The sequence below is a fragment of the Trichosurus vulpecula genome, chromosome 3, assembly GCF_011100635.1.
Source record: "Trichosurus vulpecula isolate mTriVul1 chromosome 3, mTriVul1.pri, whole genome shotgun sequence".
Lineage (NCBI taxonomy): Eukaryota > Metazoa > Chordata > Mammalia > Diprotodontia > Phalangeridae > Trichosurus > Trichosurus vulpecula.
Window position 1 is genome coordinate 305,557,477 of NC_050575.1, and position 18,135 is coordinate 305,575,611.

The window sequence follows — 18,135 nt, forward strand, 5'->3', positions numbered from 1 at the left end:
AATCACAAATCCAGTTTCTATCCTTAGGCTTGGAAGGGTACTGTCACACCTACTTGACCATCTTCTTGAGAAGTTCAGCCACCAATTCAGTAACAACTCTTTGAGGAAGAAGATATGTCCAGGGCTAGCCTAGGCAGTGAATAGGAATCATTTGATTGTGTCTAGCTGTATGAACTGAAACCACCCTTTTATGTTGGAACCTTGAGGCATAGTAAGACTTCTTTTCATAGGAAAGAGAGACCAGAGAGCACAGGGACTTTGGTCCCTAGAAGGCTGTTCTCTACAAGGGCCATCTTAGTCCCAGAGATGATAACCTTTTGGCCCAAAAGGTAGAAGCAGCTGGGGTTCTGAGTTCCTGTACTCCAAGCACCTGTATCCAGATCAGGAAATGCAGTAGTAGAAGTACATAGCAATTGTACCTGTTCTCAACTAGGTGGCCCCAACAGATGGCCACCATTTGGCCAAGGTAACTCCTGGACCCCAGCCTTCTAAAGGAAGAAGGGGAGGTACTGGACAGAGTCAACCTCTCAGGGAGAAGCAGGTTATGACACATAGTGACTGAAACATTTGTAGTCAGGCTTCCCAAGTCCAGATTCTATGACTTAAAAGCTGTATGACCATGGTCAGGTCACAGAACCAGTTAGGTAAAGTAGTGGGTAAAATGCTGGACTTGGAGTCAAAAAGACCTGAATTCAAATCCTCCTTCAGACTCTTACTAGCTATATGACCTCAAGCAACTGTCTTCCTTCCAGTTTCCACATCTATAAAAAGTGGGTGATAATAACACCTACCACCCACAATTGTGCCGATACAATGAGATAACATAAGAAAAACATTTTGCATTACTTTTCCCCACTCTTCCATTCTTCTAATCCTAACATAATCGAATCACACGCAGGCCTTCTGTCTAATTAGATGCTCTCTAAGAACCCCAGTGATGATAAAGTTCTGAGAGATTACATGCATCTTTTCCCCTTATAAGAGTGTAAACAGTTTAGCCTAGTTTAGTCCCTTACGATTTCTCCCTTATATTCACCTTTTTATGCTTCTCTTGAATCTTATGTTTGAATATCAGATTTTCTATTCAGTTCTGGTCTTTTCATCAGGCATGCTTGAAAGTCTTCTATTTCATTAAGTATCCATTTTCCCTAGTAGTATAATCATATGCAGTTTCCCTGGGTAGGTTAGTCTTGGTTGTAATCCTAGCTCCTTTGCCTTCTGGAATGTCATATTCCAAGTCTTCTGTTTCTTTATAGCGGTAACTGTTAAATCTTGTGTGAATCTGATTGGGCCTCCTTGGTATTTGTATTCTTTATGGCTACTTGAAGTATTTTTTCCTTGGTGCAGGAGCTCTGGATTTTGGCTACAATATTCCTGAGAGTTTTCATTTGGGGTTTCTTTCAGGAGGCAACTGGTGAACTCTTTAAATTTCTTCTTTGCTATTTGGTTCTATGATATCTGGGCAGTTTTCCTTTATACTTTCTTGAAATATGATGTCTGGACTCTCTTTTTGGTCATGAATTTCAGGTAGTCCTATGATTCTTAAGTTCTCTCTTTGAAATCTATTTTCCAAATCAGTTGTTTTTCCTGCAAGATATTTCACATTTTCTTCTATTTTTTCAGTCTTCAAACTTTGTTTTGTTATTTCTTGATGTTTCCTGGAGTCTTTAGCTTCCATTTGGACAATTCTAATTTTAAGGAGTCATTTCTTCAGTAATATTTGTATCTCTTTTGCAAAACCATTAATTCTCTTTTCATAACTTTTTTGCATAGCTCTCATTTCTTTCCACATTTTTCCTCTACCACGCTTATTTGGCTTTATAAATCTTTTTTTGGTTTTTTTTTTTTTAATCTCTTTAATTCTTCTAAGAATTCTTGTTAGGCTCAGTAAATGATTGATTGGTTGACTATGATGCAGAAAGACATTTGTCCCTCTGCATGCCTGGTCCCATATCCCAACCTGTGTGTTCTTCATTCTCCAGGGGCGGGAAACCTGCGATTTCAAGGCTGCATGTGGCCCTCTAGGTCCTCAATTGAGGCCTTTTGACTGAATCCAAGCTTCACAAAACAAATCCCCTTAATAAAAAGATTTGTTCTGTAAAACTTGGACTCAGTCAAAAGGCTGCACCCAAGGACCTAGAAGGCCACATGTGGCCTCGAGGCCGCAGGTTCCCCATCACTGCCATTCTCTGTTCCAAAGCATCATCTAACCATTCCTACAAGGAAAGCCACTAGTGTGGGGTTATCTCTGTGTCATATTCCCCATGAGGACATGTTTCACAGAAGGTACAAGATAATGAGTCCGTTAAACTACCATCTCATCTCATTGCATGAACTCCCTGCTGCACTCAGGAATGTTTATCTTCCCTTCACCTGACTGGATGGCTTTAGCTCAGCTTGGGGACAGCCATGAGGAAACTGCTGACAGCAATCTGAGTCACCCAAACAACAGGACCAGAGCCCTGCCACCTGGGCTTAAGGGGGCAGAGAATAACAAAAGAAAAGAAAGATCCCCTGGTAGAGATGCCAAATGAAACCCTACACCCACCCTTCCTACTTCAAATCACTACATATATATACATATATATATATATATACACACTACCCCCCCAAATCCTGACTGTCCCAGTTCTGGAGCATCATAAGACAAAAGAACCAAGAAAAAGGCTAGAAAAGTAAATGTGCTTATTCACTGAGGTCTTGTCTCAGTACAGAGTTGACCTTAAGCATAGGTGAACTAAGTGACTGCCTACCTGAGCCTATACTAGTACAGGGTAATTAAAAAAATTTGTGTGCGTGTGTGTGTGCACATATATGCATATATATTTAAAAGAATGCCAAGTTTTAATGGACTGGAAGTTCAAAATGAGTCAGCACTGTACTGTGGCAGCCAAAAAAGCTAATGAGACCTTAGACTACATTAGTAGAATGACAATATCCAGAAAGACAGAGGAGGGAGTCTTGCTGTCCTCTGCCCTGGTTAGGCAACACTTATAAGAATAGAACAGAGTGCAGTTTAAGAGAGAAGGAGCTGATGGGGGAGAAGGGAGGAGAATGAAAAGGAGGGGGAGAAAAAGGGGGCAGATAAAGAGTGGGAAAAGGACAATAGAAATAGGAAGTGAAAGTGCCCCAAAGATAAACTTTATATACTTCCCACTTCTGGCCAGAGCCAGTGTCAGAGCCTAGACATAGGAAGTTCCAAATTGGATGACAGTAGCTTTGGTGGGCATCCAGACAGGTATCAGGAGAGATACTTAACAGTTGTCAATCCATTTGTAGGGGACAGTGGCAGCCTCTTTCCCAGCCCAGATCCCCAGCATAGACCCAGCTGTTCAGCAAAGAAACTACCACATACCATGTTCACCACAAAAGTAGAAGGATTTGTTGCCAAGTCAAGTGCCACCATGTTTCTGTGCTGAGCTCAGCCCCATGAGCCATGCCTCCCACCATGAACTCAGCTAAAGGAGGTAAGAAGAGTCATGGCCCTATACTGAGCCACTAAAATGGGGAATGGGGACCCAGGAAGCCACCAATCAGCCACTCAGCCAGTTGTTGAGGCTCAGATGTTTCTGTTCCTTCCCGGAGCTAGAGAGAAAGGGCAAGAATATTTAAAAGGATCATCAGAGATCCCTCCCCTCCTTTCCTTGGGGAAATGGGGGACATGAGCACAGAATGTTATATATGCTGTCAGATGTGGTAGCTGTATCAGTTGTTTTTTGCTTAATTTCCTATATAGAACTTAAACACGTGAAAATACACATCTATATAGATATGTATGTATACATGCATATAACACAACACAAAAATAAAATTGTATAGGAATTTGTGAATCTCTATTTCATACCACTTGAGTCAGTTGTTTTTGCTTAACTGTTTTTCTTTGTTGGAAGGGAAGGCTCATGGGAGAGAGTTGGAGACAGTATGGGTAGAAACGATTGTGATGTAAAAACCAAAAAGTAGCAATAAAAATTCTATTAATAACAGCAGGGGAAGGACTGCTGATTCTGAAATCATAGAACCTAGGTTCAGATTATGACTCTAATACTTACTGCCTGTGAGACTTTAGATAAGTCATTTAACCTCCCTGGGTCTCTTTCCTCAGCTATAAAATGAGGAGGGTAGACTAAATATCCACCAAGTTCCCTTTTAGCTCTGCATCTATGATCTCGTGAACTTAAAAAAAATAATCAAGTAGATAGATGGGTAGATAGATAGATAGATGGATGGATGGATAGATGGATAGATAGATGGATAGATGGATGGATGGATGGATGATGGATGGATAGATAGATGGATAGGTGGGTGGATGGGTGGATAATGGATGGATATAGATAGATAGATAGATAGATAGATAGATAGATAGATAGATAGATAGATAGTTGGATAGATGGATGGATAGATGTTTAGGTAGATAGATGGATGGATGGATAGATACATAGATAGGTAGATAAGCATAAGAGTACCTGCTGATAATAGTGATATTGAGACTGGCCATCTTGATTTTGAGATAACCAGAGTAGGCACTATCGAGGTGAATTATCCAGAAGAGCAAGGCAGGGTTAAGGAAACTCCTCCATCTTCTCATTCCCCATCTTCACATGTAAGCCTCCCTGGAGGCTCCATCCACAGGGAACTGAGAAGGGCTCAGCATCTCTGTTTATGTCTCAGGAGAGCTGGGCTTCCCAGTATGATCTCTTATTTATTTTGTCAAGTAATTGGAATAAACCAAGAGCATAACTTGGCCCTGCCAGGGATGAAAGGAGACAATGAATGACCTTGCTTCCTCAATTCTCAATCAAACAAAATGAGAATTGTGGTATCTGGTCCCCATTACAATAGACAGGGTCTCCCTCTGCAAGTTTCTTTTCCTAGTTTCCAGCTGTGAAATCAGTCCAAAGAGAGCAGAGCTGCAAGCAAGTATTGGATGTGGGAAAACTGCTGTTGGGAATCCTATGGGGCTCCAGACCTGGCAGCAGCTAAAATAATTTGGAACCTCATTTTACATGGATGGAGCTTCAGTCCAGAATGAGCATGTTGAACTAAGTAGAACCCAAAGGCTTATAAAGGTCAAATAAGAGGGACATCACAGTGGAAAGACCAGGTTTAGACTCATGAATAGTCTTGACTAAGCAGAGTAGGTGACCTGGGAAAGAAATTAGTCAGTGAGAAGCAGAAGATTCCAAGCTAAGAAACCAGATGTTCCCAGCCTTGATGTCAGAGTCATGCTTCTAGATGAAGTCCATAAATCTACTGTCCTAACTTCCTTCAGTCAGAACTCTATTTATCATGGCATCTCTGATTGAGTCTCTCCCCTGTCCCAGGCACTAAATATCACTTCATATGAGCATGTCCTACTGTACCTATGAATAAATCAAGAATACTGGGGGGTGAAAATAGGCAGGATTTTGCTGCCATTGCGCAAAAACAAAGACTTCTAGATCTCCTTATAAACTTATAGAATTGAAGAGAAAGAAGAAACCTCAGACGAAAGCAAGTCAAGCTTCTACCCACAGTATTAATGGCACTTACAATATCCCTAATGATCATCCCATCTCTGCCTTAAACATAACCTCAGTAACAGGAAATTTATTACTATTCAAAGAAGTTCAGTCCATTTTGAGACAGCGAGAATTGTTATGGAATCCTTCTTTATATTGAGTCAGAACTTCTGCCCATTGGTCTCATTAGAAGGGAAGCTCTTTGAGGGCAGGGATCGTTCATTGTCTTTATCTGTCTTCCCAGTGCCTAACCCATAGCAGAAGTTGTTGTTTACTCATTTTTCAGTCATATCCAACTCTTTGTGACATCATTTGGGGTTTTCTTAGCAGGGATACTAGAGTGGTTTGCTATTTCCTTCTCCAGCTCATTTTACAGATGAGGAAGCTGAGGCAAATAGGATTAAGTGACTTGTCTAGGGTCACACAGCTAGTGTCTGAAGCCAGATTTGAACTCAGGAAGATGAGTCTTCCTGACTCCAGGCCCCGTGCTCTATCTACTGTACCACCTAGCTGCCCCTACCACACAATAGGCACTTAATAAATGCTTATCGATTGATTGACTGATCCCATTTCTAACCTCTGGGGTGAAGTGTAACAAATAACCACTTTTTTTTTCCTAGATGATAGCTTTTCCAACGCTTGAAGATGTTTGAAGTTCTGCGGCGCATTTGCTTCTCCTCTGCATGGTAAACATCCCAGGTCCTTCCTTCAGTCCTAAGGTGGCATAGTCTCCAGTCTCTAGCGCCATGGTCATTGCCTCCTTCTTGACCTACTCCAGCTTGTCAGTGTCCTTCCTAAACCACAGTGGACAAAACTCAACACAAAGTTGCAAATGTGATCTGGCCTGGGCAGAGTTTAGCAGGACTATGGCCTTACTCTTCACCAAACTCTGCTCTTTCGGTTGGAAAACCATCCACTTCTAGATAAGTACTGTGGTCTAGTCTGGGAGATTTCTCCCTCTGACTAACAATAATTAGCATAATGATTGTTGGTCATAGTTAGCATAAGTACTAATTAGCATAACTAACAATTAGCATACCTATTGTTAGCATAACTGATCATTAGCATAAGTATCCTTAGTTGTAGTTAGCATCACTAATAGTTAGCATAACTGTTGGTGCTTTAAGGTTTGCAAAGTGCTTTAAAATATTATTTCATTTTATCCTCACCATAACCCTCAGAGATAGGGGATATTATTATCCCCATTTAATAGATAAGGAAACTGAGATAGATAAGTAACTTGCCTGTGGTCACATAGCATGTAAGGAAGTATCTGGAGTCACATTTGAACTCAGATATTCCTGCCTCCAAATCTAGTGCTCTATCCATGGCACTGACTGACTACAGTTGGGTAAAGCCAAACCTTTTGGGAGGCAACAAGGTACAATGGAAGGACAATCGGACATGGAGTCAGAGGACCCAGGTGTGAATCCCAAGGCCTCAATTTCTTCTGTAAAATGAGGGAGGTGGACAAGAAGATCTCAAAGTTTCCTTCCAACTTTAGCACTATGCTCCCTACAGGCTCTAATGGTCCTCATTCTGTTTACTCTTCTTCTTTCCTCTTTCTTTGGACCTCTTACTTCATCAGTGTTGGGGGCTCCTGATGAATAGCCTCCTCTATCAACTCATTTCAGTTCTCTGCCATATGAGTCTTTGAGAACTGCCTGGGAGCCCTGAGAGATTGTGACTTGTCCAGGATGACCAAAGTGGGGCTCCAACCCAATTCTTCCTAACTCTGAACCTGCCCTTCCATCCACTATGCACCGCTTCTTCTATTCATTGTACTTCTCTTAATTCAGCCTAAAATCAAATGAGCTATTTTTGGCTCTCGCATCACATGGCTGACTCATTTTGAGCTAAACTCTCAGGTCGTTTCGCACATCAACTGCTTCCTAACCATGTTTCCCCCATTCTGGGTCAGGTAGACTTTCCCTTCTAGAGAGGCCAGGGCCCTGGGTTGAGTCATCCATCAACCCAGGTAACTAGAGCACTACCACAAGTAACAGTCTACTAACTGTCCTGGAGTCTACCCTCTGCCCCCCTCACTTAAACCTCACTTAGAAAACAGGGGAGTGAATGATGGAAATCTTCACCTTACTCTATAGAATGTGTCACCAAGAGGGCCCTTAAGAAAGAGAAGGAGGCGGTGTAGACAGTTCAATCACATGTTTGCAATTATCAAAAGTTTTCATCCTAATTCAAACCCAGCGATGTTCCTCTGACACCCAGGGGTAGGACCACCCAGTTTCCCTTTATTTGGTTTATGGGTGTTATTTCTAGCTGCTCAACTAGAATGTCAGCTCCTGGAGAAAAGGGACCTTGTCTGTAACCTTTGTGTCCTGGTAGCTAGATTGTAGGGCAGCTAGGTGGTACAGTGCATAGAGTGCTGGCCTGGAGTCAGGAAGACTCATCTTCATGAGTTCAAATCTGGTCTCAGATGCAGCTGGGTGACCCTGGGCAAGTCATTTGACCATGTTTGCCGCAGTTTCCTCATCTGTAAAATGAGCTGGAGAAGGAAATGGCAAACCACTTCAGTATCTTTGCCAAGGAAACTCCAAATAGGGTCATGAAGAGACAGATACAACTGAAAGGACTGAACACAAAAACCAAATGTTGCTGTGGATAGAGCACTGGGTCTAGAGTCAGTAAGACCTGAATTCAAGTTCAGCCTCAGACACTGCCTGGCTATGTGACCTTGGGCAAGTCATTTAACCTCAGCGTGCCTCAGTTTCCTCAACTGTAAAACAGGAATAATAATAGAATCGACCTCCCTGATTTACTGTGAGCATCAAATGAGATAATATTTGTAAAGTGCTCACCATAATTCCTAGCACATAGTAGGCATTCAAATGCTCATTTTCTTCTAGCAGGTTAAGACCACAATCATTGACTAATATGAAAATGTTTTGCACATGTATCACCTAATTACTTGCCTTCTCATTGAGGGGGGAGAGAGAGAAAGAATTTGGAATGCAATTTTTTTAAAAAAATTAATTTTAAAAATTGCTTTTACATGTCATTGGAAGAAAAATAAAACATTATTTTTCAAAACTGTTTTCACACATAGCTGGAAAAAAATAAAATATCTGAAAACTGTTTTTTGAAAGATCAGATTTAGAGCCACAAGGACCCTTAGAGATCATCAACTCCTCATTTTACAGGTGAGAAACCTGAGCCACAGAGGTGTGAAAGGATCTGTCCAAAGTCACACAACTGTTAAGTAGTAGAAATGGAATCTGAACCCAAATCTTTTGATACCAAAGCCACACCAGACTAGAAACTAATCATTGGTCATTTCTGCCACCACAGTAGACGCTATTGAGGTACCAGGGGGTCTCCTGGGGGCCCATGTAAGTGGAAGGTAGACGGCACCTTCAAGCCCCTTCAGGTTCTCCGTTTTGGTGACTGACCTCCAGGTGCCTGGATCAGGGCTGCAGCCATCTGTGTCAGGGGGAGAAAATGAACAAGCTCATTCCCACCTCCGCAGGTGGCTTTCTCGTCTTTCTGTCCCCTCTGCCTGATCCAGGCATTGAATCACAACTGATGTGCTGGTGACATCACGATCTGTTGCCATGGCCCTGTGTGTCTCATCAAGCCAGGGACCTGACAGAGAGAACGTCAGGCTGACTAATTATTAATAGTGAAGAGGAAATTGGCAGATAAATGTGCTGGAAATCTCTCGACTGCTGGTTTCACAGAAGGAGGGAGAGGATGGAAATAAGAGTCTATTCTGTGAGGAAAAAGAAGCAAGAGGAAGTGATCTCCTAGTCCACCTCCACAATTTTCAGACAGAGAAGCCTTGAGGCCCAGAAGGGATGACTCATTGCCTATGGTCACAAAAGTAGTACAGTAGTAGAATTGGGTTTGGAACCTAGATTCTCTGACTCCAAGTCCACTCCTCTTTTCACAATGCCTAACAGCTTCAGAGAGACCAGAGTTGAGTCTTGAGAATGAGGAGAAACAAAATACATTCTCATCTCTTAAAATTACTGATTGCTTTCCCTGGGGATTGAGAGAGTTAGAACGATATGGACAGTCAACAGCAATGTTTGACCCTCATTTTTTTTTAATTTCTTAGAGACTAGAGTTGGCTCTCATCAGACAAAAACTTATGCATTTCTCTCATTATCCCATTTTCTGTAAAAAGTCTGTCCCAGGCTTACTTAGTCTTAGTGCTTTCCCTCATAGACTACCCCCAATTTATCCCATCCATATGTCATTTATGGTGCAGCTAGGTGATGGAGTGGAAAGAGGCCTTGGAGTCAGGAAGACTTGAGTTCAAATCTGGCCTCAGACACTTACTAGCTCTGTGACCCTGGGCATGTCACTTTATCCTGTTTATCTCAGTTTAATCCTCTGTAAAACGATCTGGAGAAGGAAATGGCAAATCACACCCGCATCTTTGCAAAGAAAACTCCAAATAGAGTCACAAAGAATCAGACACAGCTGAAACCACTGAACAACAACAATATCTTATTTGTACGTAATTGCTGGCATGTTGTCTCCCCCCTTAGACTGGGGGGAGCTCCTTGGGAGCAGGGACTGCTTTTTGCTTTATTTGTATCCCCAGAACTTAGCACAATGCTAGGCATATAGTAGGTATTTAATCAATGTTGCTAATTTGACTTGACTTATTTATTCTCTATCCCATTCAAAATATTCACTCAAAATTTCTCCCCTCTTCAAACTTCCAATTCCACTCCTCCCTAATGATCTAACCATCTACCATAGCCCTTCTGTAACACTTGTTTTGAAGTCTCATTATTGGAAAGGCCTCATTCCACTTGGGGGAAGAGCCTCGCTTCTCTTCCTTCCTAGTCCCAGCCAGTGAATCTGGGAAAGTATGTGGATAAACCAAGGTCCGGGGTCCCAGACTCTGAGTTTATGCAGACTGGATGATCCCCTAAAATGACTCTCTTTTTGGCTTGTTTTGTATTCACCCAAAGTTGCCTCTGGGAAATCTCAGAGCATAGCTTAAGGATAATTTGTGTCTAGGTCAAGCAACCAATCCATTACTGAGTTGAATCGACAAGCATTTATTAAGCATCTACTAGGTCCTAGGTACTATGCTAAGTTACAAAGGATACAAACAACAGCAAAACAGATCCTGATCTCCAAGAGCTTACACTCTAATAAGGGAGACAATAGTATCTGTAATTATCTATAATGCCCATTAGGATGTACATAATATATGTAAGATGAGCACAAGGCAGTTTGATCAGGAAGACCCTAGACTATAAGGTGAACCAGAGCAAGGGCTCCAGAGGTGTCAGATCAGCGTTTTAAGACAATCACTTCGGCAGCTGTATGGTAGAAAGGAGTAGAAAAAGATTCTAGTCAGAGAGAGAAAAGGGGAGGCTATCACAGTAGTCCAGATAAAAGGTGGTGATGACTTGAGCTAGAATGATAGATGGGTGAGTGGAGAAAAAAGATATGTGAGAAATGTTGTAGAGGTGCCAGTCAGAGGCAAAATGGATAGAGCATTGGATAGAGTCAGAAGGACCTGAGTTCAAATCTGGCCTCAGACGCTTACTATCTGTGTGACCCTGGGCAAGTCACTTAACTCCAATTGCAGACAGAGAGAGAGAGAGAGAGAGAGAGAGAGAGAGAGAGAGAGAAAGAGAGATGCGAAGAAAGAAACAAGACTTGGCATATATGAGGTAAGTGAGAGTAAGGAGTCACGGATGGCAATAATGTTGTGGACTTCAATGACTTGGAAGCATAGTGGTACCCTCAACCATAAGAGGGTAGTTCAGAAAAGGGATGAATTTTGGGGAAAGATAATGAGTTCTATTTGGGGCATGTTAAATTTGAGATGTTTACTCTGTATTATTATTATCATTATTATTAATTTGGAGCTGTCCAGTGTTGTTGCTGTTCAGTCATGACCTCATTTGGAGTTTTCTTGGTAGAGATATGAAGCGATTTGCCATTTCCTTCTCCAGCTTTTACAGATGAGGAAACTGAGACTAACAGAGTGAAGTGACCTGCCCATGGTCACAGTGGTAGCAAGTGTCTGAGGCCAGATTTGACCTCTGAAAGAGGAGTCTTCCTGATTCCAGGCCCAGGACTTTATCCACACTACCTAACTGTCCAGTAGGGAGTTGTTGATGTGTGAGCAGAACTCAAAAGAGAGATTGGGCCTGAAAATATAGATCTGGAAGTCATCTGGATAGAGAGGAAGGAAGGAAGGAAGTTCCTTTCAGCAGGAAAACAATCAGTTTAACTCCTGGCCCATCCTACTTCTCCCAGGCTCTAATTATGGCAGAGTGTGAGGGACATTCAGTGGGCAGATAAGGCCCAAGAGTCACTGGTAGAAAGGGAGTAATCTAATCTTTCATCTCTACTTTCTCACTTGGCTTTTTTCAAGGTCAGTGAGTTCAGATTTTCAAAAACTCTAGGGTAAAAAGAAGTCAGAGTAAGCAAGACTTGGCAGGGAGAATAGCCATCATGGGCAGGAGTAGAGGTGTTTCATAAAAAGAGCTCTATTTTGATGAGAAAATCTCTCCCTGATCCCATTACACTGGTTTTCCCTCTGCTTCTTCCTCAACCTACCTGAGAAACCATCAGACATACAATGCTCATATCCTCAGCTCCCTAGGGATGAGCTGACTCTCCATGCTACCCTAGGAGATCAATATTAGCCATAGATTTCCTCTATTAAAATTTCTAAATATTTTAGTCCCTTTTTTAAAGTTCAGAGCCCACTGCCTTCAAGAATCTATCACATTCTGATCACTAGCCTTAAAACCATTTCCCAACTCCCTGACTCTACCTCACTTTCCCTTCCCCCTCCCAGCACCTTGGGATGTTTCATAGGCTTTATTTATAAGGGGAAAGAATAAATTCAGAAAGAGCATACACCTCTCTTCCAGTCAATCGATCAACAAATGTTTATTTATTAAGCACTTATTACGTTCCAGGTATCCTGCTAAATTCTGGGGAGACAAAGCAAAAGCAAAAACAGTCCCCACCCTCAATGTAAGTAAATAATTATATACAAGATACATGCAGAGTAGATGCAAGGTAGATTTAGTGGACAAGCTACTAGTGGCAGGAAAGACCTACCCATCCACTCACCTTCACAAACTCACTGTCTTTCCTTATTCCTCACTCTTACTCACCAGACAGGTTCAATAAATTGCCAAATCTTCTCATTTCTACCTCCTCAACATATCTCACATACATCCCTTTATCTAGGATCAAACAGCCATCGTCCTTGTTCAGACCCTCATCTCTTTGTACTCCAATATATCTTCAGCTGTCAAACCCTAACCCTAACCCTAACGCTATAAACTCCAGGGGTTCCCTCTTACCTCTAGAATCGAATGTAAACTCCTGTTTGATATTTAAAGCTCTTTACAGCCTGACCTTTTCCTACCTTTCCAATCTTTTTTACACATTTTCTCCCCTATACGATCTCTACAATCCTGCCATACTAGCCTATGTATTATTCCTTAGATATGTACATAATGCAGGGAATGAGATTTCTTAGTCTCCATGCATTTGCCCTGGCTGTTCCCCATTCCTGGAATGGATTCCCTCCTCACCTTAGCTTCTTGGAATTCATGTTTTCCTTCAAAATTCCACTTACTTCTACCTTCTGCATACAGCCTTTCATGATCCCCCCCCAGCTACTAAGGCCTCCCCTGTCTCCAACAGCCTTGTATTCACTTCCTATATATCATATTATCTCCTCCATTTAAATTATGCTTGAGGACAAACACTTTCATTTTTTGCCTCTAAAGAACTTTATTTTTTTTTTACCTTTGTAAAAGGTTTTCGCACAGAATCTAGCACCTAGTTGGAGCTTAATAAATGCCTGTTGCTCAATTGGTGACTCATTGATTGATTGATTAAAACAAACTTAGTTGTTTCTAGTTGCAATGATGGTTCACAGGGCATTGGTATTTTGCTCCTATCTCTCATATTCACTTACCATGTTTATTTTTTACTATCTAAACATCATCTCCTTAATCAGTTGAAAATTCCAGTCAAGAAAGGATGGTGGCTTATACAGTTATCCTTTCCACATCATGGAGGTTAGGGGTGCGGCACCCTCACAATCTGGGAAATAAGCATAAAATTTTTTGGCCTTCCCTTCATACCAGAGAAGAAATTGTAAATTTATGTGTATATTTATGATATTCAGAGATAAAATATGTTGACATTATACAATACCATGCATATATTTTATGCATTTCTGAGTTCCTAAACTTTTTCTGTATCGTCTGCTGGCCTTCGTATGTCATCTGTGGCTTCCACAAAACTCCCCCAAAATTCTCATTTTATTTCTTATGCCAACCTGTGATGTATGGAAACCACAATAGAGAAAGTCACAATAAGGAAAGCATAACTGTATTCTAGTTAAGATGATGTCTTTGTTCATGGAAGGGAGGCATAATAAATGACTGTTGAACTGAATGAGATGACACTTTCCAACACTAGAGCACAGTTTTTAGCAGATTTCCCTGAGGGAAATTTTCCTGAGAGAGGACCTAGTAGATCACATAGTGAAAAACCTTGAATTCAGTATGTGGTTTAGATTTAACAGGGTATAACTAGAATAGAGGGCCTAGCTCAGAGCAGTTAGGTGGCGCCATAGTGCATAGAGCGCTAGGCCTGGAGTCAAGAAGACACATCTTCTTGAGTTCAAATCTGCCCTCAGACACTTCATAACTGTGTGACCCCGGGCAAGTGATTTAACCCTGTTTGCCTCAATTTCCTCATATGTAAAATGAACTGGAGAAGGAAATGGCAAACCACTCCAGGATTTCTACCAAAAAGCCCCAAAGAGTCGGACACAGCTGAAAAACGACTGAATGACAACTAGAGCAGAGTGCCTGGGGTTTTGTCCCAGGTTGCCAAAACTTAGAGGACACAGACAGCACTTAAAGTCCTTCAGTAGCCTAGAAACAACAGAATTTAATTAATGAGAATAGTTAAAATAGGAGCATAATTAATAGTTAAAAATAGTTAAAAATTAAATTTAAAATAAATATCATTAAAATAGGAAGCCACTAGATGGTATAGGCTTCACACCCCAAATAAACTCCTCCTTGGCCCATCAATCTCAGCCCTGCCCCCAGACTCCATAACAGGATACACTTTATGAAGCTCAACCTAAGCACAAAAATTGATAGCTGTAGCTGTGGGACAGAGACCGCATTTCTAGATTCAGGTTTGAATGACATTTGCTATGAAATAAACTTAGTTGCTTCTAGTTGCATTGATGGTTGGCAGAGTATGCACAAAGTGCAGCCACTGAGCCAGGTGGTTCCCTGCTGTATATACTTGAGAAGAGCCACAAGATCTCAAACCATGTCCCTTGGAACCCTGGAGCTCCTCGACACAATCCAAGAAAAAAATTGTTATGGTAGACCAGCACACACAGTAAAACCAATGGTCTCTCCACACCTTAAAGGACTGGTTCCATGACTTACACTAGCTCCAAAGCTCATCATCTTGTGGCCAACCTGCTAGTTATGAGTCCCTCGGAATTTAGCTAGTCTGGACCTCTGACAATAGCTATCCAAGGGGTCCCTGGGCCCATATTTGAAGTCTTTCAATTTGATAGGACTTTCATTCTGCTCACCTAGTCTTCAAGAGCAAAACTATAATGATCTCACTCAAATGGTTAATTCAGCCTAACATTCGATTCACCCCCCAGTTTCACAAAAGATCCCCACAGCCTGAGGACTCTCCCTTCAAGAATTCGTTCACAACCAGGCCTGAGACAAAGAAAAAGCCTCTTGGAGCTTCCGTTTGACCAAATTAGTCGGCAAATGCTAAATTCTTTGCCTGGCTCCTTCTTCTCAAGAAGGTGATGGAGGCTGAGAACAGGAGGCTGGAAGGTCTTACTAGCTGGGGCTATGACCCACCTCAGAAGCAGGCTATGACCAACCTGCTGTGACCCACCTTTCAGAGGTAGGCTGTGACCAATCTGCTCAGGATACTAAAGAAACCCTTTTCCCCAACTGGAAAACTATTCCAAATCCAGCAACCCGGGAGGCCCAGTGAGGTCAAAAGCAGCCTTTTACTCACACCCTGCCCCTCCCTCCCTGCCTTTTCCTCCTGCCACACATCCATGCCAAGCACCAAGAATAACCCCTCGCTAGGGGAAAGAGCAGGGTAAAAAAAGATTTTAATTATAGCTGCTGTTTCTGAGCTTCCCCTCCCCTCCCCCTCTCTCCTCATCCCCACCCCCACTAAGGGAGTGGACTCCTTGCCCTGGCTTGCTCTGCGGCTCCCATGTCAGTCAGAGGCCACTCAGAGTCTAACTGGTCCAAAGAAGGACAGGGTCTCTTAGAAGCTTAGTTCCATGTCTAAGGGCCACTTGTTTTTCCCAAAACCTTAGACGGATTCTCTATGGGAATTTCTCTTACAAAGCCTGAGATAAGTCAGAAATAGATTCTAACACTTTAGGGGTTGAGAGGGAAGCAGTTTTCTCCTAAGATGCGTTCCAGTTCAGACGTCCTCTCAGCATCCAGTTTCCAAAGCTCACCTGTGTTTGCTTTCCCGACAACAACCCACTGAGGTAGGCAGTACAGTACTATTATGCCCATTTCACTGGCGAGGAAACTGAGGCTCAGAGAGATAATAGTGATTTACCAAAGTCATGCCTACGTATGAGTGGTGTTTTGTGTCTGGTTTTGTCTCTGACTCTCCCCAGTCCCAGCTAGGGTGGCCTCTTAGGTTTTTCCCACCATGCTGGATCTCACCCCATTATCAGATGCCATGACAAAGAACAGATTCATATTTGTACCATGTCATATACTGCTTATGGTTAACACACAACCCACCCCACCTTCCCCCAACCTCTCTCCCCACCACAAGCTAGAGTACCAACTTTACCAAGCAAACATTTTGTTGACTGTGCCTACCCAGAGACCACAGCTGGGTTGGGTCTGTGGGACCTTATTTGGAACACCTGACTGCCCTCTTGAACTCCAGCGAGCAAATAAGATGTGACCCTCCTCTCAAGGGCTTAGCATAGTGCTTGGCACATAGTAGGCATTTAATAAATGTTTATTGATTGGTTGGTTGAAGAAGCTTTTTAAGGAGTATTCCTCTCATGAAATTAAAAGAACAATGAGAGAAGTAATGAGTTCAGATGCTCTGGAAAGTGAGCACTGAGTCAGACAACAACAAACAACAGTAACAGTTCTCTCCTTCAGGGCTTTACTCAGATGACATCTTGGTCTCAATAAGACCAGATTTCAAATCTGGCTTCAGTTCTGTGTTGCTGGGTAAGTCACTTAATCATTTTATGTCTCAATTTATTCCTCTGTAAAATGGGGATATAATAGCATGTTCTTTCCAGGGTTGTTGTGAGGATAAAATAAAAAAATATTTGTAAATCTCTCTATAAACCATAAAGTGCTATGTAAATGCTATTATAATTATTTCCTGACCACCCATCCACAAGTGAAAGTAAGCAGTTTCCCTCCTCAAATTTTTCTTAGAACTTTGCTCCTACAGCTGCTAATGTAGCTTTGTATAGAGTATGCACCCTGCGCTCCCCCAGAAACTTCCGGAGACTCCAAGAATAAAATGACTCCTTGCTTAGAGTCTCTAGAAGTTTCCAAAGGAGCCATGAGTGCGTATTCTGTACAAATCCACATTAAACTTTGGCCTCACCGTTGGACTTAGACTACCTTGCATAGCTCACGCATAAGCTCTGAGGGGTCTTCATTCCAATTTCTACTCTTACTGGCAATTAAGGTGCCTAGAGCATGACATCTCCCCCTCAGGGTCTTAGAAGTAATGGATGGAAGTTTCTAAGCCATTGGCTTACACCCTTATTCCATTGCATTCTACCCAATATTAATCACTAGTTACAGTTATATCATTGGTCACCTTCACGATAAATACATATACTCCCCTACACTACCTTGGTACCTGGGAGAGTGAGCTCAAACTTTAAATGGTCGCCATAAAGTATTCATCCCACCAAATTCACTTCTGAATGCAATATAGCTGATGGACAAAGTCACTTCCTTGGTTGCAGACAACAACGTGTGGGCTATAGAGTTGATAAATTGCTGAGCTGGGTCAAATAGGTCTGTAATACTTGGTCCGAGCTGGATCACTGGGCTCAGCTGCTACCAAAGTCTGGTTCAGTTCCTAAACCTCTGGAGGCTCATTCTTCTAATCTTTCAAAGCTTGTAAAATCCCAGCTATCTCTAACACTCGTCCTAATGTCAGGAAAGAATACATACAACCAATGACAGTAGAAGTAGTAGGACTATGTGAACCCCAAGCCCAATGAGAGAGGGCCAATGGCCCCCTCACACACCTGGAAGATCATGGCAAGAGGGGTCCTGCCGCCAGGAAAGAAAACGTAATTTCTCCAGTTAGCGCTTTTTTCATGCAGGGTTGCGCTTGCCAGCCAATCAAAAAGGTTCTCTCTTCACTGCATAGTGAGCATTCAGGAAACAGGGATAGAATACCACTTTATTCTCTGACATCCCAAAAAGGAGAACATCACGCTGGGCATGCTAAGCACTGGGCTTTCAATGGCCAGTCCCCATGGTTGTTGCTGAGTTGTTCAGGCAGGTCTGACACTTTGTGACCTTATTTAGGGTTTTCTTGGCAGAGATACTGGAGTGGTTTTCCATTTCCCTCTCGAGCCCAT